Below are 23,932 nucleotides of genomic sequence, written 5' to 3'. Positions count from 1 at the left end.
AAAGGTGTTTGATGGGGTTGAGGTCAGGGCTCTGTGCAGGCCAGTCAAGTTCTTCCACACCGAACTCAACAAACCATTTCTTTATGGACCTCACTTTGTGCACTGGGGCATTGTCATGCTGAAACAGGAAAGGGTCTTCCCCAAATTGTTGCCACAAAGTAGGAAGCACAGAATCATCTAGAATGTCATTGTATGCTGTAGCGTTAAGATTTTCCTTCAGGGGGCATATTATTGTGACCCTGGTGGCACAAAATAATCAAAGGTCTGACTGCACAGAGATGCTTGGGGAAATGGTCACAATGGGGGACCAGTGTGTTTCAGGGGAAGGGAGTGTATCTGATCTTTCATCAACTAGGACTTGACATTGGTTAATCAAATATCCCCATTTTTGAAAATGTTGCTAAATCTTGCATGCTTTCTCAAACAGCTGAAACTGTATATGCATTTGTAAATCAAATCCTTTCTTGAGTTGGTCTCTGGGATGTAACAACCGTTGGGCATCTGAGCTGATTGTAAGGAAAAGGGTTGAGTGTGTAAGAGTATGTGTGTGTATTCCACATCTGTTGCTAGGGAGTAATGATGTTAGGGACAATATAGGATGACAAAAATGTAATGCAATGGCAATCCTGGTTATCGGTAACAATCCTTTGCATGATCTATCAACATTATTACGCATATTAATTGTTAATGATGGGGATTAAGTTACGCAATATTTTTGAATATATATCGTTTTTTAATATCTATACAGTGCCTTGCGAAAGTATTCGGCTCCCTTGAACTTTGACCTTTTGCCACACTTCAGGCTTCAAACAGAAAGATATAAAACTGTAATTTTTTGTGAAGAATCAACAAGTGGGACACAATTATGAAGTGGAACAAAATGTATTGGATATTTCAAACTTTTTTAACAAATAAAAAACTGAAAAATTGGGCGTGCAAAATTATTCAGCCCCTTTACTTTCAGTGCAGCAAACTCTCTCCAGAAGTTCAGTGAGGATCTCTGAATGATCCAATGTTGACCTAAATGACTAATGATGATAAATAGAATCCACCTGTGTGTAATCAAGTCTCCGTATAAATGCACCTGCTCTGTGATAGTCTCAGAGGTCCGTTTAAAGCGCAGAGAGCATCATGAAGAACAAGGAACACACCAGGCAGGTCCGAGATACTGTTGTGGAGAAGTTTAAAGCCGGATTTGGATACAAAAAGATTTCCCAAGCTTTAAACATCCCAAGGAGCACTGTGCAAGCAATAATATTGAACTGGAAGGAGTATCAGACCACTGAAAATCTACGAAGACCCGGCCGTCCCTCTAAACTTTCAGCTCATACAAGGAGAAGACTGATCAGAGATGCAGCCAAGAGGCCCATGATCACTCTGGATGAACTGCAGAGATCTGCAGCTGAGGTGGGAGACTCTGTCCATAGGACAACAATCAGTCGTATACTGCACAAATCTGGCCTTTATGGAAGAGTGGCAAGAAGAAAGCCATTTCTTAAAGATATCCATAAAAAGTGTCGTTTAAAGTTTGCCACTAGCCACCTGGGAGACACACCAAACATGTGGAAGAAGGTGCTCTGGTCAGATGAAACCAAAATCGAACTTTTTGGCAACAATGCAAAACGTTATGTTTGGCGTAAAAGCAACACAGCTCATCACCCTGAACGCACCATCCCCACTGTCAAACATGGTGGTGGCAGCATCATGGTTTGGGCCTGCTTTTCTTCAGTATGGGCAGGGAAGATGGTTAAAATTGATGGGAAGATGGATGGAGCCAAATACAGGACCATTCTGGACGAAAACCTGATGACTGGGACGGAGATTTGTCTTCCAACAAGACAATGATCCAAAACATAAAGCAAAATCTACAATGGAATGGTTCACAAATAAACATATCCAGGTGTTAGAATGGCCAAGTCAAAGTCCAGACCTGAATCAAATCGAGAATCTGTGGAAAGAACTGAAAACTGCTCTTCACAAACGCTCTCCATCCAACCTCACTGAGCTCGAGCTGTTTTGCAAGGAGGAATGGGCAAAAATTTCAGTCTCTCGATGTGCAAAACTGATAGAGACATACCCCAAGCGACTTACAGCTGTAATCGCAGCAAAAGGTGGCGCTACAAAGTATTAACTTAAGGGGGCTGAATAATTTTGCACGCCCAATTTTTCCGTTTTTTATTTGTTAAAAAAGTTTGAAATATCCAATAAATTTCGTTCCACTTCATGATTGTGTCCCACTTGTTGTTGATTCTTCACAAAAAAATACAGTTTTATATCTTTATGTTTGAAGCCTGAAATGTGGCAAAAGGTCGAAAAGTTCAAGGGGGCCGAATACTTTCGCAAGGCACTGTATATAAAGAAAACTGAGGTGAGAGCATTGGAAATGCTTTTGGCGGTTGATCTGCTTCTGTTCTGTGGGTGGCATCGTGTTTTCAAAGAATGGGTTCTGGCCTCTCGGGGGGCCTAGGGATCCGGGGGGGATGTGGGTGGCCTGCCGGTCACTGGGATGACAACCCAACTTGGGATGGGGAGGGGCTTTAGCGGGTGGAATATTGGAGAACAATTGGAGGGTTACATAGTAGCAATAAAAATATCATGGTACAGCTATATGGACACGCAATCATTATGGTACTTTTCAACGGTAAATTTACAAACATATATTATGATAAATAGATCTGAAACTTGTATCTCATTATGGTAATTGGTGAAATAAATATAGCCAGTTATAATTGTAATGGCTTAGCAGATAATAAGAAAAGACAAGCAATATTTACCTGGCTTTAAGAGAAAGAATATAATATATTTTGTTTACAGGAAACTCATTCAACTCATTAAGTTATGTGGAAAAAGGACTGGGGGGGGGGTGAAATATACTTCTCCCATGGACAAAGAAATTCAAAAAGGGTGATGATATTAATTAACAGTCATTTTGATCGGAATGTGCACATTGTCCAAACTGATCTGTCATTGGACCAGATATGTCTCATTAACCTTTATGGACCAAATAATGATGATCCACGTTTCTTTGAAAATACAGTACCAGTCAATATTTTGACACACCTACTCATTCAAGGGTTTTTCTTTATTTGACTATTTTTTACATATGAAATAACACATATGGAATCATGTAGTAACCAAAAAAGTGTTAATATATTTTATATTTGAGATTCTTCAAAGCAGCCACCCTTTGTCTTGATGACAGCTTTGCACACATTTTGGCACAATCCCTACAGTGAAGCATGGTGGTGGCAGCATCATGCTGTGGGGATGTTTTTCAGCGGCAGGGACTGGGAGACTAGTCAGGATTGAGGGAAAGATGAATGGAGCAAAGTACAGAGAGATCCTTGATGAAAACATGCTTCAGAGCGCTCAGGACTGGCGCAGGGCGAAGGTTTGGGGCGAAGATTTAGCTTCCAACAGGACAACAACCCTAAGCACACAGCCAAGACAACGCAGGAGTGGCTTTGGGACAAGTCTCTGAATGTCCTTGAGTGGCGCAGCCAGAGCACGGACTTGAACCCGATCAAACATGTCTGGAGACCTGAAAAAGCTGTGCATTGTTACTCCCCATCCAACCTGACAAGAGCTTGAGAGGATCTGCAGAGAAGAATGGGAGAAACTCCCCAAATACAGCTGTGCCAAGCTTGTAGCGTCATACCCAAGAAGACTCGAGGCTGTAATCACTGCCAACGGTGCTTTAACAGAGTACTGAGTACATTTCGTTTTTTAAATGATTTTTGTTTAAAAAGAATCACCTTTATTTAACCAGGAAAGAATTTTTTACAATGACGGCCTACACCGGCCAAACCCGGATGATACTGGGCCGTCCTATGGGACTCCCAATCACGGACGGTTGGGATCTGAATACTTATGTAAATGCATCTGTTGGCAGGTCAGCTGATGTATGTATAGGCTAATGACCATAGAGAGGGAAAAGCTGCAGTCGCTGAACAGAGCTGAGGGAGGAGGCCCAGACCCTTCACTGTGTTTGTTTACCATCTCCTCCATCTCAGTAGACCATTCAAGGTACATTCCAGCAGGGTGGCTAGCTCCAAGAACTGCTCCAATACAGATACTACAGGTAAAAGTAGTCGTGGTAAAAGTAGCTGGATCATTCCACCAATTCAGTGCCTTTTGAGTAGTGTAACTTGGTCAAAAGCAACTTTTGATTTCACCAAATTTTAACATTCTGTCATAAAGAGCACCTTCAACGTAATAAAAACACGTTTTCCCATCTCGAGAGGTTAATTGAAATAAAGTAACAGGTTTGATGATTTCATCTTAAATCAGCCAAAAATCCCCTTTTTGACAGGGGGAATGGAAGTTGTTGTTTGCAACAGGGAGTAGCAATTGAATGCAAACTTCACAAAAAAATCGCAATTGTTAAAACATTTTTAGCCTGTCTATCTATGGGTAACAGGGTTGAGGTGCTATGCTTGACCCGCTCGGTTTTTGACCACAAAACACCAGATAATGGTCAAAAAAAGTAGAACCAGCTCACCTGCTTTCACACTATGATTTAACTATTTGAATGTTTCTTTTGAAAAAACATTTAAAATGAATAGTTTCAACATATTAAAAAGAGAGTTCAGTTCACTAACACGGTTGACCTTAAAATGAGAGACAGATGTAAATGGATCACTAATCACATGAAATCAATAATACTCTTCTGAAATTACTTTGTCAAAGCAACAAAAAAACTGGGTTTTACAATGATGGTGAAATCTTTAAGAAATGTTGGGGTTAAGTGGGTTATGTTAATGATAAGTGCAGAATTCTTTAATTATATATTTTTTTAATCAGATTAATTGAATTTTCCAGTGCACTTAATATAGCAGGCTTTTAAATTCAATATTGGTGCACAATTTCTACTTAAAATATCAAAGGGATGCAAAAGGCCCTCTTTTCGTGGAACGACCCAGCTGAGAATACTCTACTCACAGTCCAGAAGTGGAGCTAATGATCATGCGAGGCTGCTCTCTTCCTCTCATTGGCTTCTATGGATACTGTCTCTGGTTCCTGAAAAACAGGAAAAACTCCAATATCTTATCATCATGCCACTATGTTGACATACACTGAGTATACAAAACATTAGGAACACCTGATCTTTACACTTCAATCTGTGTAGATGAAAGGGAGGAGACAGGTTAAAGAAGGATTTTCAAGCCTTGAGACAATTGAAACATATATTGTGTATGTGTGCCATTCAGAGAGGGAATGGGCAAGACAAAAAGAGTTAAGTGCCTTTGAAGGGGGTATGGACAGTAGGTGCCAGGCGTAAAGGTTTGTGTCAAGAACTGCAACACTGCTGATTTTTCAAGGTCAACATTTTCACGTATGTATCAAGAATGGTCCACCACCCAAAGGACACCAGCCAACTTGACACAACTGTGGGAAGCATTGGAGTCATCACCTTGTAGAGTCCATGCCCTGACATATTGAGGCTGTTCTGAGGGCAAAAGGGGGTGTAACTCAATATTAGGAAGGTGTTCCTAATTTTTGGTATACTCAGTGTATATGGCATGAAGGATCTAAGATAGATGAGCAGTATCTGATGCTTCACTAGTATCAGTCAATGTGCAGAACTGCTGAATCACATGCAGAGAGATGGTGGTTTACACAGCACACTAATTTCAATAGAGGGAAAAACAGATGCTGGTTTAAAAAATGATCTTCACATTGACTGAGAGTGAACAATAATCATTGTTGTAAATGATTGTTGCATGACACACTAGATTCTCGACTACATTAGGCAGCCATGATGCAGAATAGAGTGGAAACAAGTAGTGTTTTACGGCCATTATCTTTATTGTAACAATTACAACCCAAATAAAAATGCAATTCCGCTCATTCCTGGCATGTCGCATAATGCCTGTAAAATCTGGGAATCTTTCAAAGGGGAAATTCTCATTTTGAACGTTTTTTTTTCTTTGCATTTCTCAAGACGAGTGGTCTATTCTGGGCACCGATTCAAAAAACACAGGGAAAAAAAACCTCTCTCTCCAAATTAGCCGGCGGTTGCTTTTATTGGAGTGGATTCTGTTCTAATTTTAAAGCCTTTTGTAATAAAAGGTCTTAATTATGACCTTGCATTCCAAGTAGCGGTGGTGTAACCAGAGAGCTATTACAGTGAGCCTCCTTCTGGGCACCCATTAGCCAATAGCCATGCACTACACCGCTAGTCTTCCACTAGACAGCCTCTCTGCTTTACTGGTAGCCTCTGCGTGTTCCCTCCCAGCCTACCTGGTAACACAGGTCATCAAAGGAGCAGTTAATGCCATGTACTTTGAGTTAATGTCTATAGTGGTGTTGTGTAATTATGTGCGCCCTGGTCATGACTCAGACACGGATTGACTGTCAATGGTAGAACGCTCCTCTGCCTGGTGTAGAAGACACAGCCGTTGGTGTAAGATGTAAGGTAATAGGAAATGGTTATGAACACCAGAGCAGGTAATGACGTTATTCTGACTGTAGGGTAAACAGGGAATGTGTGTGTTTTGTAGGTTCCCACTGGTATCACAGCTTGTCAACCTAAGTGTATCCTAAACGACACCCTATTCCCTATATTGCAATGCTTTTGACCAGAGCCCTAAAATAAGTATGCTACAGTATATAGGCTAGGGAATAGGGTTCCATTTCAGACACAACCCCTGTCCCATGTTGTGGGTGGGGTGGACTGAGGGACAGGATGGCGGGACTGAGGGTTAGGATGGCTCCAGTCTGATGCTGGGGTGTACTGCAGTCATCAGGGGAGCTTTGAGAGATGTCAGTATGAGAGAAGCTTTCTTTGTGTGTCCTCAAATAACCCAATGTCCCACCCTCCTCTCTGCCTCTCTTTCGCCACTGCACACCACCCTCCCTCCCTCTTGTCCTATCTTCCTTACCTTTCCTCGTTCCCGACTCCTCGTATCGTTCCATTTCGTTCTCCCTCCTTTCTCTTTGTCACTCTGTCTGTCGTCCGCCCGCCTCTCTCAACCTCTTGCCAACCTTCCATCCCTGTTTCTCCTCAGCATCTCTTCTATTAAAGATTTCTGCGCCACCCCCCACTCGTCTATCACTCTATCCCAGGAGTGTCAAAGATAGCGACGGGGTCCAATCCAGCCCAAGTTGGTTAGATATATATTGTACAGTATATCATTTTTTGGGGGGGGGGAAACAAACTCAATATATTTTTTAATGACTCAAACCAAATGAAAACTGTGTAGAAAAGATAATGGACCTAAATTCATAGTTTCTCGACTGTGTCCAAATCACTAATAATCACTGAAATGAAAGCTAGTCAGGGAGCATCAAAAATTCCCCAAAAACGATGTATAGAGGACTATTTTTTGCAAACGTTGACGGCAAGGAAATATAACACATTTTCAGTGGGGCCCTCCGGACCTCGTTGAAGACTGAAGGCGGCCCGCGGTGAAAAATTAGTTCCACACCCCTGCTCTATTCCATCTATCTATCATCATATATTTTACAGGATACCCACCCAGAGCACAAAGACAGAAAGCTATGGCTAGCCTGTAGCTATCTTCAGGTTAGTACCTTCCTTTCCGCTCTCTCTGCTACAGTATTCAGATTCATCAGATCCTTTAAAATATCCTAATAGATATATTTTCATTCTAAAATATATTTGATCCAGGGCCTCCGGAGTGACTGCATCGCAGTGCTAGAGGTGTCACTACAGACCCTGGTTCGATCCCAGGCTGTGTCGCGCACAATTAGCCCAGCATTAGGGGAAGGTTTGGCTGGCTGGGATATCCTTGTCCCATTGCGCTCTAGCGACTCATGTGGCGGGCCTGGTACATGCACGCTGACTACAGTCGCCAGCTGTACAGTGTTTCCTCCGACACATTGGTGCGGCTGGCTTCCGGGTCAAGAAGCAGTGTGGCTTGGCGGGTTCGTGTTTCGGAGGACGCAAGGCTCTCGACCTTCGCCTCTCCCAAGTCCATACGGGAGTTGCAGCGATGGGAGGAGACTGTAACTTCCAAAATTGGGGCGAAAAAGGGGTACAAAAATATATCTATTTGATCTATAATAAGATAGCGGCTAATGCAGACATACCTGTACCCCAACCCCACCATCTATCTCTCTCTCATGCTCTCTCTCTTCCTGATGGAGGGAGGGTGGGGTAATCCACACTGGTTGCCATGACACCAGACAGCCCTTGCTCAGTGAAGGGTCGAAGCTTCCTCTCTGCTCTATTTCTCCTGAGCCTTCCACAGAGGAGTGAGTAAGTGAGTGAGAGAGTGAATGAGTGTGTGTGTGTCTGTTTGTCTATGTTAGTGTGTGTGAGTGTGTGTATATAGCTCCATTCTTGTATATTTTATTCCTCTTGTGTTACTATTTTTCTTTTCTTATAATTGTTTTACTCTGTATTGTTGGAAAGGGCTCATAAGCAAGCATTTCACAGTAAAGTCTACACTATTCGGCGCATGTACAATATTGTACCATTATTATTTTAAAACTTCTCAATCAAACTCTGATTTTGCCTTTGCTTATATCTGTATTCCATTTATTTTTATCATAAAAAAACTCCCTAGTCCGTGCCAATAACAAGCATACCCATAACATGATGCCACCATTCTTGAAAATATGAAGAGTGGTACTCAGTGATGTGTTGTGTTGGATTTGCCCCAAACATAACGCTTTGCATTCAAGACAAAAAGTACATTTATTTTCCACATTTTTGCAGTATTACTTAAGTGCCTTGTTGCAAACAGGATGCATGTTTTGGAATATTTTATTATGTACAGGCATCCTTCGTTTCACTCTGTCTTTTAGGTTAGTACTGTGTAGTAACTACAATGATTTCTCATATCATTAAACTCTGTAACTGTTTTAAAATCATCATTGGCCTCATGGTGATATCCCTGAGCAGTTTCCTTCCTCTCCAGCAACTGAGTTTGGAAGGACGTCTGTATCTTTGTAAGGACTGGGTGTATTGACCACTATTTTTGAACATGGAATGATTCCTTGCAACTTATTATGTGTGGGGGCGGCAGGTAACCTAGTGGTTAGAGCGTTGGGCCAGTAACCGAAAGGTTGCTGGATTGAATCCCCGAGCTGACAAGGTAAAAATCTGTCGTTCTGCCCCTGAACAAGGCAGTTAACCCAGTGTTCCCCAGTAGGCAGTCATTGTAAATAAGAATTTGTTCTTAACTGACTTTCCTAGTTAAATAAAGGTAAAATTGAAAAAATACGATTTGTTAAGCACATTTTTACTCCTGAACTTATTTTGGCTTGCCATAACAAAGGAGTTGAATACTTATTGACTCAAGACATTTCAGCTTTACATTTTTTATTAATAAAATAAAATGTCTACAAACAAAATTCCACTTTCACATTATGTGGTATTGTGTGTAGATCAGTGAGGCAGTAACACAACAAAATGTGGAAAAAGTTAAGGGGTGTGAATACTTCTTGAAGTAACTGTAAGTCGTTCACAAGGGGGGGAATTCCGACCCGAGTTAAGTGCACGCAAATGGAATGTAATTCCCTTTTTATGTACTTTTCTCTCTAGCATATTCTGACCTTGAACTTAAGCACGAGAATAGCATGCTATTCACCCACTATTCATTTGGGGTGAAGATCCCCCCCCCCCAAAATATGACTGTGAAATATATTTTCAATAAGAACAAATATCATTTTAACAGCTATTTGAAGCTGGTGGACCAAAAATGAAAGTTACTTTTGGTTTTGGTCCACCAGCTTCAAACAGCTGTAAAATCTATATTTTCTGTTATTGAAAAGATATTTCACAGAGATTTAGATGATACAATGATTCCCTACACTAAACTGAAATTGAGCGAACAGTGTAGAATTTTTGCAATCAGGAAATGAATGATTTCCACTAGACAGATGCTGCTCCGGCGGGAGAAATCCATACGCGAATGAATATCACAGCCAGCCACAACACTGGCACATAAGTAATACTGTAAAATATATAATTCCACTACTAGCGTGTCACGCCCTGACCATAGAGATCCTTATTATTCTTTATGTTTGGTTAGGTCAGGGTGTGACTCGGGTGAGGAAGTTTATGTTTTTTGTTTCTTTGTTTTTGGGCCGAGTGTGGTTCCCAATCAGAAGCAGCTGTCTATTGTCGTTGTCTCTGATTGGGAATCATACTTAGGCAGCCTGTTTGTGGGAGGTTATTTTCTGTTTAGCGTCTATGCCTGACGGAACTGTTCGCTTTCGTTTTATTACTTTTGGTTATTCTTGTTTGAGTGTTTCTTGAAATAAATGATCATGAACACTTACCACGCTGCGCTTTGGTCCACTTCTCCTTCTTACGATGAGCGTTACAGAACCTCCCACCAAAAACGGACCAAGTAGCGTGGCCAGGAGGAGTGGACATGGGAGGACATCCTGGACGGCAAAGGATCCTGGACGTGGGAGGAGATCCGAGGGTGGAAGGGGGGGGGCACACAGGGAGATTGGCGTAGTCAGAGTCAAGACCTGAGCCAACTCCCCGTGCTTACCGTGGGGAGCGTGTGACCAGTCAGGCACCGTGTTATGCGGTGATGCGCACTATATCTCCAGCGCGCATTCATAGCCCGGTGCGTTCTGTGCCTGCGCCCCGCATTTTCCGTGCTAGAGTGGGCATTCAGACAGGATGGATTGTGCCGGCTCAGCGCTCCTGGTCTCCAGTACGCCTCCTCGGTCCAGGATATCCTGCGCCAGCTCTACGCACTGTGTCGCCAGTGCGCCTTCACAGCCCAGTTCGTCCTGTGCCAGCGGCCCGCACTTGCCGGGCTAAAGTGAGCATCCAGCCAGGACGGGTTGTGCCAGCCCTACGCTCCAGACCTCCAGTGCGCCTCCACGGCCCAGTATATCCTGTGCCAGCTCCGCGCATCCGGTCTCCAGTGCGTCTCTCCAGCCTGGTACGCCCTGTGCCTGCTCCACGCACCTGGCCTCCAGTGCGTCTCCCCAGTCCGGTGAGACCTGTTCCGGCTCCACGTACGAAGCCTCCAGTGATGATCCATGGTCCGAAGCCTCCAGTGATGATCCATGGCATGAAGCCTCCAGTGATGATCCATGGCCCGGAGCCTGTAGTGATGATCCATGGCACGAAGCCGCCAGTGATGATCTATGGCCCGGAGCCTGTAGTGATGATCCATGGCACGAAGCCTCCAGTGATAGTCGATGGCGCGAAGCCTCCAGTGATGATCCATGGCGCGGAGCCTCCAGTGATAATCCATGGCACAAAGCCTCCAGTGATGATCCATGGCCCGGAACCTCCATTGATGATCCATGGCACGAAGCCTCCAGTGATGATCCATGGCGCGGAGCCTGTAGTGATGATCCATGGCACGGAGCCTGCAGCGACGGTCCCCGGTCCGGAGCCTCCAGAGACGGACCCCGGTCCGGAGCCTCCAGAGACGGTCCCCAGTCCGGAGCCTCCAGCGACGGTCCCCAGTCCAGAGTCTCCAGCGACGGTCCCCAGTCCAGAGTCTCCAGCGACGGTCCCCAGTCCAGAGTCTCCAGCGACGGTCCCCAGTCCAGAGTCTCCAGCGACGGTCGGCAGTCCAGAGTCTCCAGCGACGGTCGGCAGTCCAGAGTCTCCAGCGACGGTCGGCAGTCCAGAGTCTCCAGCGACGAGTCCAGAGCCTCCAGCGACGGTCGGCAGTCCAGAGTCTCCAGCGACGGTCGGCAGTCCAGAGTCTCCAGCGACGGGCGGCAGTCCAGAGCCTCCAGCGAAGTCCAGCCTCCAGCGGCGGTCGGCAGTCCAGAGCCTCCAGCGGCGGTCGGCAGTCCAGAGCCTCCAGCGGCGGTCGGCAGTCCAGAGCCTCCAGCGGCGGTCGGCAGTCCAGAGCCTCCAGCGGCGGTCGGCAGTCCAGAGCCTCCAGCGGCGGTCGGCAGTCCAGAGCCTCCAGCGGCGGTCGGCAGTCCAGAGCCTCCAGCGACGGTCGGCAGTCCAGAGCCTCCAGCGACGGTCGGCAGTCCAGAGCCTCCAGCGGGGATTCCCAGTCCAGAGCCTCCGGCGACGATCTACGGTCCGTTTCCTCCGGCAACGATCCAGGGTCCGGAGCCTCCAGCAACGATCCATGGTCCGGTTCCCCCGAAAGTGGGGGGAGCCCCAAGCGGAGGGGATCTGCGTCCCGCACCGGAGCCTCCACCAAGAGGAGATGCCCACCCGGACCCTCCCCTATAGGTTCAGGTTTGCGGCCGGGGTCTGCACCTTTGGGGGGGGGGTACTGTCACACCCTGACCGTAGAGATCCTTATTATTCTCTATGTTTGGTTAGGTCAGGGTGTGACTCGGGTGGGGAAGTCTATGTTTTTTGTTTCTTAGTTTTTGGGCCGAGTGTGGTTCCCAATCAGAGGCAGCTGTCTATCGTTGTCTCTGATTGGGAATCATACTTAGGCAGCTTGTTTTCGACCTGTGTTTGTGGGAGGTTATTTTCTGTTTAGCATCTATGCCTGACGGAACTGTTCGCTTTCGTTTTGTTACTTTTGGTTATTCTTGTTTGAGTGTTTCTTGAAATAAATTATCATGAACACTTACCACGCTGCGCTTTGGTCCACTTCTCCTTCTTACGACAAGCGTTACATAGCGCCAGATATAAAATGAAACTTTTCTGAAATTACAAAGTAAAAATAAAACCTATGTAGGACCTTCAATTGATCCCTAATATTCTGGACTGTTCTCTCCATATATTCTATTCACTCTAATTAAAAGGTACACCAAATTGAAATGGATGGATTTAGATAAATGTAATAAAAACCCCATTGAATGAAAACTCCACAAGAAAATCTGTTGGCCAGCAAATGGGAGGGTTTTCAGCAGTTGAATTAAATGTATTCTTTGCTCGCAAGCAAACCATGCATGGAAAGCCTGTCATGCACCTGCATAAGGTAAGTCTGAATACCAACAATTTAGAAGTGTGTAGGAAATCCATACGTAGGAAAGGCATCTGAATTGGGCTCAATGTAAATAATAATACACTTAATGTGTCATGCATCAGATGCAGCATGCAACAAAAATGTAGCATAAATAAAGTGCAACGCTATCTTACTTAAACACCATGTAATAAGCCTCTCTTGAAATATTGTGTGTAATCATGCTCATCCCATTTACAGTAATGTAGACAACATGCTAAACAGTAAGGGGCCGATTCCAACTCAGGAAATGTACGCCTTTTCTAGGCACGCCTTTCCTAGGCATTTCTCAGACTAATAACTTATGCAGGTGCGTAATGAGCTTTGCAGGTGTGGTTCCCTTACGCACTGAATACATTTAATTAAACTGCTGAAAACTCTCCCACTTACTGACCAACAGATTTTCTCATGGAGTTTTTTAGTACATTTATCTTAGGCCATCCCTTTAAATGTCAACAGACTAGAATACATAGAGAGAACCGGTTCAGAATATAGGGATCAATGAAAGAATGCCATCTATGCATCTTTGTCTTCGTTTCAGCACTAACTGGTAGATTTAAAAATACTCTAATCTTAAAAGTTAAAAGCTGTGTCTATGTCCTATTTTGTTGGCCTAGTCTTGTTAAATGTTTCTAGAACGTATAGTTTTTCATGAAATATTGGAAGGTGGAAAAAAGTGTACAATAGGTGTTGAACAATAGTCCTATTAATCTACCCTAATACTCACGAATCATGGAACTGTGTGACAAAGGTCCAGTCGTCATGAACCATGCGCCAGGCTCCAGGTTTAACCTGCTACTTGTGGTCTGAGTTCCATAATGATTCATAGAGGCTGCATGTCCCATTAGCCTAATATGATCCAGTAATGTTAGTGACCCTCAGGAACAACTACACAGACGTGACAGGAAAGAAAGATCAACAGAATGGAATGATGCAAAATGTAGACTACAAATTGAAGAAAACTAACACCTAAGTGACAGTTATAAATGTATGTGGGTATAACTGACAGTGGCTCCCGATAGTGACTAATATTTAACATGGTACAAATTGTAAAATAAAACTGAGAAAAGCCCGGGTATATAATTAAAACTTTCTAAAGCGGATAAATCAACTCAGCAGGTTCAGCCCCACAGAAGCCTATAGCTTGGGTTTCCAAATTTCATCCACGCAAATTATGATGGCACACAGTTACAATTCTGAATAATGGCACAGCTATTTATAGCCTACTTCACTGTGGAAAAGAGGCCACAATACATTTAATGTTAATATCATTTCCAGTTTGCTTCGATATGACTGGTTTCACATTCGTCTCATGGGATCATAAGAAAAAATAATCTAAAACAATTTCTATGTGTATTTACAATTCCCTTCTCCAAACGGATTACTAATTAATCTAGCTCTTATCAATAGCTCTTATCAATGTATAAATTACAGTGCGTGGAGAATGCTGTTATTTCTATAGGAGAAATTAAGTCGATGCTTTTTGACTTTGAACCGGCAGGTTTGCTCGACCTTGCGAGTAAAGGTGGTGGAATTATTCAAGAACGGAGTCAAGGTCAGAAGATTGTGTATCTGTAGACACACCTCCACCACACCTTCATTTCTTACATCTCCAAGCCGAATGAATAGCGGGTGAATAGCATGCTATTCTCATGCTTAAGTTCAAGGTCAGAATAAACACAGAGAGAAAAGTGCATCAAAAGGGAATTATGTTCAATTTCTGTACGCTTAACTATGAGTGCAGAACAACTTGTATCTAGACTGTTTACAGTATCTCTTCCTCCCCTCACTCTCTCTTTCTCTCTCTCTCTTCCCCCACCTCAATCTCTCTCTTTCTCTCTGCCCACCCACTCCCCCACCACTTCTCTCTCTCTGAGTCCTCCACTGACTCCTAGCTAATAAAACCGTCCACTCTAGCTAGCTTCCCATTCATCCCAAGGCTCCAAACCTGATGAATAATTTAGCAGTCTATATTTCCAGCCATCTGGTTCTCTTTGCCTGGCCATCAGTCCTCCTCCTAGTCTACGGACACTGGCTGCCTGCATAGGCTTCAAACATACACATACCTATTCACACCCATAGACATATGTATTACATAGGCACATTCATATACATTGGCATACATATTCATACTCAGTGTTTATATACATAATTGACTTTAAATGGTGTGCTTCTCATTCTCATAGCCACAATACAAGGAATCCAGGTGTTAAAGGTTTGAGGAGGAAGATAGCCACAGATCATTATAATGATAAAGCCATGACAGCCATGTCATGAATATTTATGAAGGTATATTTGTATGAATTTATTATAATTCTGTGAAGTAGCTGACTTTTACTCAACATGCAACAAAAGTGCAACTTAAGGGAAATGTACGACAAATGCAGCAATCATAATTTTCCCTCTGTAACAACAATCAAAAGGAATCGCCGTCATATGAACACCACCTTAAAGCTAAAACGACTTGAACGAACACTTTCACCAGTCCGAACGCCACTTTCTGATCATGAACCTGCTGCACTAGCCAACACCCACCAGCAGAGGACAGAGTAACCCCTCTGTCCCCTTTAACAAATGATTCTCCAGAGGACCATACCAGGTTCAACACTATACAATAAAACAGGGTTAGGGTTCTGATCAGTGAGGTTCACGACGACATCAACAATCCTAATCTAAAAACATAATTACATACAATTTGATATTGACACAGCACATGGTTATGAGCAACTAAAACTGGCGGACATCTTGAAATGACTGTTTAGATGGGGTTGCTGTGCTGTGCTTATTGAAATAGATAATGTGAGAAAAATCAGATGATGGGAAAAGCTGGGAATCCTTCCCTCCTTCCCTCCATCCCTCTCTCTACTGAACACTGTCCTTTTCTCTGTTAAATTACAGCTCACAGAGATCAAGCCCCTGGTGGAGCGCCAACACAACCAGCCTCTTTGTTCAGGTGAAATTCTTCCCTGGTGTCTCCGGCTCCCAAACTCCCGAGCTGCGTTTACTCAGCTTAAAGAAATGAGACGAGTCTTGTAGCTAGCTGCTTGGCGCCCACCCTCTTCTCCAGCCATCTCCATAGACAGAGGATGCATCCCAAGTGGCACCCTATGTCCTATATAGTGCATTAAAACGAAAATTAGATACCGTTTTGGAAGCAACCATAGACAGAGATGAGCATTTAAAGATGCACATGTAACAGCCAAGATAATCCAGTCATTCTTCGGGTGCAGGCCTACCCTGTAAACAGGATTTATATGGTGCCGGCATAACGTAGACATACCTGCGGTAATGATATTAGGAATCATAAAAGGCATTCTAGAATTGTAACATATGTCTCTGTAGTGTCATAAAACGAAATACCAGGGTAAATTAGGTTCATAAAATGAAAGCTCCAGTGAAATGTTGATGTGTATGAAATGACAGCACTGGATAAGCCACCGTGCCATGACAGTACCTAAGGAAACCACAGTGAAAACACTTTTGGTTCAGTGAAAAAACCCATATTTGTCTATTGTATGAGAGGTAGCCCAGCAGAATGAATGTGTGGCTCACTGTGCTCCCTGCCCTGACAGCTTGCCCACCCATCCCAGACACATTAAATATCAGCCCTCCAGCATCGACAGTGTGTGTGTGTGTGTGTGTGTGTGTGTGTGTGTGTGTGTGGTGTGTATGTGTACATGCATATATCTGTGTGTACACACGTGTGCGAGCGTGCATATGTGCACATTTGGTCTGTGTATATGTACAGTATGTGTGTAGGGGTGGCTTGCTGTATCTGCTAAACATGACTGAGCCCAGTCTGGCTGGCCCAGAAAGAGAGAGGAGGTCAAACATTCATGTTACACTGCCTTTACACACACTGACAGATGCTGTCGGCTTTGATCTAACTTTAGCTGATCCACTCCTGTCTGTCAGTTCGCTGGTGGTGACTGCATGGTCAGGAAGCAGCTTAAAGTTTCTGCTTGTCCTGCACCACAGAAAGATAAGCTATGCAATCTAACACTATGGGGAGAGGTCCAAATCACAGGCAAATACAAACACCAGTAAGGCAGTAACCCTTTGCTTTTCAATGCTTTACAGCTGCCTTTCAGTGCACAACCAATCGCCCAGGCAGGGACACTACCTGCGTCTCCGTGCCATATAACATATTTCCAGGAACTGCAAGCTACTGTGGTGTGTGTGGCTCTGTGTGAATGTAATAAGGAGTTGTTAGGAGTGACAGTTAAAGGGGGGGGGGAAGAGGGCATTGGGGGGGGGGTTGCAGTGTGCCAGGCACTGCACACAATGGGGTTCGCCCGCCACGGAGAGAGCGAGAGAGAGAGAGCAGGAAGGAATCTGGCCGCTCTGTTTCTCTCTCCCTCATTCCCTCTCTCTCTGTCTCTTACTGGCTCAAATAGGAGAGGAGCGGCGAGGGGAGAGGAGAGAGAGGAGCGGGGCTAGGCGAGGGGAGAGGGGCTGGCTGCACTCGGAGCACTGCACGGCTAGGCTGAACCGAGTGAACTGCACCAGAGTGTTTGCTGTGAGGTCAGAGAGTCCAACATTCCTCTGGAGCTGTGTGTTTACACTGCTTGGGAGAGAGAGAAAGAGAGAGAGAGAGAGAGCGAGAGAGAGCGAGCGAGCGAGAGAGAGAGAGAGAGCGAGAGAGAGGGGGGGGGGCAGGGGGGAATGAGGGGGCTTACAAAACGGGAACAAATCAACGTCTCATCTCTCTTTGTGCCATACAGTCTCGTCCTGCTCTGCTCTACTCTAACGCTGAACCAACGCAACACTACCTATTACTTCAACTGGGTTTTTGAATCATCACAAACTTTACATTATCTGTGAAGAAAAGCAACAGGCTGACAGAGTGTTTATTATTTAAAGCCTGGGATCAAGTACAGATTTTTGAACGTTTGCAAGATGTGTGGTTTATTTAACGTTAATAATTTATGTGTTGAAAAGTTGGGGGAAAACTGAAAGGAGCAGATTTAGGTCTGGTAATCAAACGCATATTTCTCTGTGTCTCTAGAAACAGACATGGAAAGGGAACTCCAACAATGGTAAATTCTGCAGAGTGAATTTATAATTTTTTTTAAATGTAAAACTCACAAAGTGAGATTCTACATAAAATTAGCTTGGCTTAACAATTGTGAAACCCCGGAGCCTATGGTAAAACTAGAAACTACTGATATTGCTATTTATATTTATTTGATTCTGTTTATTTTACATTTACCATAGTATAAAAAATATACATATTTTCCATCAAACATTCTTCAGTACAATTTAATTCCAAATCACAAACAATGTAATGCTATTTGTTAGTAAATCATTGTACAAATCAAACCAATTATCTGGTAAAAAAAAATCCATAAGGATTTCCTTCTTAATAGCTTAATTTCTAATGAAGAGACATAGTACAGTAAGTAGTTCCTATGGAATAATCTCAACTTTAAAAACTAAAACCACTTTTGTCTTTACAAAATCCTTGCATCATTATTATAGAAATAGAATGTGTTAAGTATAAATTCTAGATCGTGATCTTAAATAAACATGATTGGCTCATGCAACAAAATTGCAATTTTCACTATTAGCTACTACATGATCTTGGCTTAATACTAGGCAGACATATGCCATTCACAATTCATGTACATTGCTCATACTTATTTAAGAAAGGTTATTTAAGAAATGCATAAAAAAAACAGCTTGGCCAAAGATACAGTTGTTTTATGATAGAGCCCCTCTACCATTAAATCAACCAGGCCTCTCTCAGATCTGGGCCTGTATTCAAAAAGCATTTAATAAATAAAATGACATGGACAGGGAGGAGCTGATCCTAGACCAGCACTCTTAAACAGAGAAGCTTTGTGAAAGTGAGTACTGGTCTGCTGTACTGGGACTCAGAGCAGGGACAATCAGAAGTGCAGTTCATCGGAGAGATTTTCATTCACTGAATAAAGATATCCTTTCCCCCTCTCCTGGACAGTCAGACATACTACACTCTATTCACAGCACACTTCTGCACTGCAGATTCCACAACGCTGAGCGCTAACACTTTAGGTAAGAACATTTGGCAACTGAATGAATCTGTCCACTTTTATAAATAACATGTAATATTATCTCTTGGTTAAAGTATTCTCACAATCTCAGAGGCTATAATGAAGAAAGTATACAATTTACTGACTATACACTATAGAATTCTAAAGGGGTGATTTCTACAGTAATCCTACAAAATTCAGCGAGCTAAAAGAATACGCTAATGTAAAGATTTTTGTCTATTTAATTGTACTTTTCAATTTGTAAAGTACAAAAGTTTCTCTCTCTCTCTCTCTCTCGCTCTCTCTGTCTCTCTCTAGTCTCCTTTAGTTTTCTGTCAAACACTTTTTTTGTGGCTAAATAATCACACCATTTCTCAACAAAAGAAATGGAAAATGTATTTGCCAGTGTTTTAGTAGTATATATAACAGGGGTCCCCTCAGAACCAAAGAGTTCAGACTGCTCTCTTTAGGAAGCCTCAGCAATCGTGATAACAAATCACATTCAATCTACATAAAACAAGAAATCATTTTCCAAATGATTGATTCCAGAAATAGTCTCTGATTCATCTGCCGTGCCATTATGTGCAACCATGATCAGGCTTCTTGACTTATACTATAATGATTTAGAATTACCATTTGAATTGCACGTGTTGGTTGCCTTTCAGGAAATCGTCACATCTGGCATCTGCTAGAATGTAATTTCAGAAAATCAAACCAGAGTGTTAGACTATTGTCTGGCATTCAAGACTGTTTAATCAATTTCAGACTGCTGCATATCAACACCAGTTGGTAGGAGCTCAAGTACGCACCCTGACAAAAACAAATCTAATACTGAACTACAGGGGAGGAATATGCCAAAATCCTGATAATTATTTAATCAATTTTAAATCTGCTGACTAAGACGATAGGGTGAGTTACAAAGTTGCTTAGATGGTCTATTTTACATTTCTGAAGCTGAAATATAGGAGATTGAAAAGACATTATACTAGCTTCAGATGACAGCTGTAATGCCACAGTATCGTTTCATTATTGTGGAAGTAGAACTTAAAAACGTTTTTCTTTTAAAGCACAGTCAAAATTGAGAAACACAAACAACAGCAGCTTATCAAGAACAAACAGGCACCAGACTATCCAAATGAACTGAACCATCAAATTCTCTGACTTTTTACCATCTTTCAATTTCATCAGTAAAACAAACGTGTATTATTTGTTGAAACATGTCATTCAATTCAGAACAATTTGAGTCAGTACCAAAACCTTCGGCTCTGTAAATCTATCAGTAAAGTATTTGAGCTCTGTCCTTCAAGTTATGAATGTCTACAGCAATAAAATCAAGTCACAGACAGAGTCAGGAAATGATAGGAGGAAGTGCTTCCAAAGGTTGAGCTATCCTTCATAGTTGTGTATTCTTTGGTAAAAGTCCTGACGTACAATAACAATATAAAAGATCCAAACATTTCACATCGTGCATTTGTGTGTGACTGGTGGTTGTGTGGATACATTTACCAACGGCCTCAATTTTGTCTTGCTCTTCAAGCAAACAGAAAATGCTCACTGATTTACTAAACAGAAGCATGCACTCTTTAGTCCCACGACCCCTATAGGTGAACAGCTCTAACACTACATTTTAACACTCAATTTAAGGGAAACATGCACTTAAAAAGCACTTAGTAACAACTGACAGATAAGAGATAATTAAAAACTATCTTTACCCAATGGAGAGCTGGAAAAGGGGGATGAGCGAGAGACAGAATGAAGAGGTATATGACAAGGTGGAGGTTTTGGCAGTTCAGCTACCGGTTAAGGGGATAGTGGACAACGGGAGAGAGAGAGGGAGAACTCACTCTGGCCAGACCTCCATTCCTCAGCTCCCCAGGGGGTACAGCCACAGTTCCAGCCCCAGCAGCCAGCCCTGCCACAGGGGAACGTAGCCAGACACCCACCCAGGACACCAGTCCCCCAAACAAACCGCTCCGGGAGGGAACCACCGCAAAGGGAAAGGCGGCAGGAGTTTTCCAATGCAGCTGGGCACCGGGCAGCTGCCAAATCGCCGCCACGCTTCTCTTCTTCTTTTCTCTCTCTGTCAATCCCTCGCTCCAGAGCTGAGAGAGGCCCAGGATTGGGAGAGCGGAGGGAGAGAGAGAGAAGGAGAGAGGGAGAGTCAGCCACACAGACACAATAGATAGCCGTGGCTTTGACAATGCCTTCCCCAAACGCCAGAACATTTGCTCCCTCTCCATGACACCCGCATTCAGCCAGACAGACTACGCTGGACACAAACAAAGACAAGTGCAAAGAAGGACGGAAAGAATGGAGAGAGCAAGCAGGGGATAGCGGAGGAAAAAAAAAGGGGGTTAGGATGAATGGTAGGGTAAGATCGGTGAACTGCGCTCACCTTTCGTCCGACTCTTTGTTGTGTGTGTGTTTCATAAATTTTCCGCATTTTTGCATAGTAATCCATCACAAAGTTTGGGACAGAGTACTGCGACCGTAATGCGTTGAGTACTGTTTTGTATTTTCATATTCAGCCTTGCGCACTTTTCAGAATATGGGAAGTGTTTTTTCCCCTGCATGCGGTCATTGTCCAGTCCTAGTTGGAGATTACACAGAAAAGGAAAGGAATGTGAGATAGTCAGCTCAGCTGTTGATGTTTTGCTGTTGTTTGCCCTGAATCCTTCCGCTTCTCTACACAGTTGCGGCATAAGGACTTTCTTGTCCCCCTCCCTCTCTTTCCACTCACAAGTATAACAGTAAGTATAAGTAGTGTGTGTGTGCGTGTGTGCGTGCGCGTACGTGCGTCAGTGTGTGCGTGCGTCTGTGTGTGCGTGCGTCTGTGTGTGTGTTTGTGGAGGGGGGGATTGCGTGTCTGAGTGTGTGTACGTACATGCGCCTGTGTGCGTCTGCTCACGCATACATCCAGTGTGTTTTAATAAGGCACTAGGTCAGATGTGAAGACCTGTCTTCAGCAGCTCATTAAACTTCTCACACCAATCATTCAACAGGAGCCTATAGGACATGGGAAACACAGGAGAACAAAGGTATCGTGCACCCAATAGCACCTCCGCAACGCTACCCCGACAGAACAGACCCACTTTCCTGTTTCTTAAACAATCGCAGCTTGGCTGTGCACTATGGGCAGTAACAATTCCCTTAGTAAGAGTGTAACAGACAGTTCTGCCCACTCCACAATATATTGTAGCTACAGGGGCTGTGCATACAGGTGTAGGATCTTAACTTGATCACCTTATTGCAGGAGAACGTTCCTGCAATGCAGGAAATGTAAAACCTGTAGTGTATTTTAGGTTTAAAATGGCTTCTGAAGTTTGTAATTTCAGACTTGATTTTCCCTTACGAAAAATTCATCAACCCCTACAAAAATGTCCATTAATTATAATTCCCATAATAATTCCCATTGCCTGTAGCTGCAGGAATATTTTCCTGATGTAGCAAACTGGCTCAAGTTAAGATCCTACATCTGTAGTTTCATATAGACAGCCCCAGCCGAGAAAAAAGCTTGTTTTTAACGGTTCAGCAGAGAGAGGAAGCCAGGAGGAAACGTGCAACAAAGCAGGCAGAGGATGAACTTTTCTAGTGAACTTGGTAAGGCAAATACTGTATGTGGCAATGGAGGAGAGACTATGGAGTCTTGGCATTTACTGTCTCTCAAAGACTGGGATGTAGGATTTGATTAGAAAACTATAATACATACAAATACACAGTAGCCAATTGAAAACGACCTACCTGATCATCATGTTCAACCTGTGATCCCAAACAGACCAATACAATATTTATGGGATTTGTTTATCAGGTTTATGTTAAATCTACAATTTCTGAAGAAATGACTTGCAGTTGTAACTGTCTGTGCTACAGTATAATTTAATTTAACATAAATAGCTTATAAATAGTATATCTTATATCTTAAATACAGTACCAGTCAAAAGTTTGGACACACCTAATGTTTTAAAATATTTTCAATGTTGTAGAATAAAAGTGAAGACATCAAACTATGAAATTACACATATGGAATCATGTAGTAACCAAAGTGTTAAACAAATCTAAATATATTTAAAAGTTTAGATTCTTCAAAGTAGCCACCCTTTGCCTTGATGACAGCTTTGCACACTCTTAGCATTCGCTCAACCAGCTTCACCTGGAATGCTTTTCCAACAGTCTTGAAGGAGTTCCCACATATGCTGAGCACTTGATGGCTGCTTTTCCTTCACTCTGCAGTCCAACTCATCCCAAACCAGCTCAATTGGGTTGAGGTCGGGTGATTGTGGAGGCCAGGCCATCTGATGCAGCACTCCATCACTCTCCTTCTTGCTCAAATATCCCTTACACAGCCTGGAGGTGTGTTGGGTCATTGTCCTGTTGAAAAACTAATGATAGTCCCACTAAGCGCAAACCAGATGGGATGGCGTATCACTGCATAATTCTGTGGTAGCCATGCTGGTTAAGTGTGCCTTGAATTCTAAATAAATCACAGACAGTGTCACTAGCAAAGCACCCCCACACCATCACACCTCCTCCTCCATGCTTCAAGGTGGGAACTACACATGCGGAGATCATCCGTTCACCTGCTCTGCATTTTAGGAACCACAAATCTCAAATTTGGACTCATCAGACCATTGCTTGTGTTTCTTGGCCCAAGTATGTCTCTTCTTATTATTATTGGTGTCCTTTAGTAGTGTTTTTTTGTTGTTGCAGCAAATCGACCATGAAGGCCTGATTCACGCAGTCTCCTCTGAACAGTTGATGTTGAGATGTGTCTGTTACTTGAACACTGTGAAGCATTTATTTGGGCTGCAATTTCTGAGCCTGGTAACTCGGATGAACTTATCCTCTGCAGCAGAGGTAACCCTGGGTCTTCCTTTCATGTGGCGGTCCTTATGAGAGCCAGTTTCATCATAGCGCTTGATGGTTTTTGCGACTGCGCTTGAAGAAACATTTTCTTAAAGTAATGATGGACTGTCATTTCTCTTTGCTTATTTGAGCTGTTCTTGCCATAATTTGGACTTGGTCTTTTACCAAATATGGCTATCT

General features: G+C 43.2%; 1 long non-coding RNA gene across 1 annotated transcript in view; it reads right to left on the bottom strand.

Moving 5' to 3' along the window:
• The window catches only part of LOC106580926 (uncharacterized), a 55,997-nt gene extending 34,301 nt beyond the window's left edge, over positions 1-21,696 (bottom strand). Inside the window, exons 1-3 of the long non-coding RNA XR_006760982.1 lie at positions 21,285-21,696; positions 20,734-20,991; positions 4,942-5,019 (exon numbers count right to left, since the gene is read on the bottom strand). This is a non-coding gene — a long non-coding RNA (uncharacterized lncRNA). The remainder of the gene's footprint in view (positions 1-4,941; positions 5,020-20,733; positions 20,992-21,284) is intronic.
• Between the last annotated feature and the right edge of the window lie 2,236 nt (positions 21,697-23,932).

The sequence above is a fragment of the Salmo salar genome, chromosome ssa20 (assembly GCF_905237065.1).
Source record: "Salmo salar chromosome ssa20, Ssal_v3.1, whole genome shotgun sequence".
Classification (NCBI taxonomy): domain Eukaryota; kingdom Metazoa; phylum Chordata; class Actinopteri; order Salmoniformes; family Salmonidae; genus Salmo; species Salmo salar.
The sequence above is the reverse complement of the archived record's forward strand: the minus strand, read 5'-3'. Positions and strand labels throughout refer to the sequence as shown.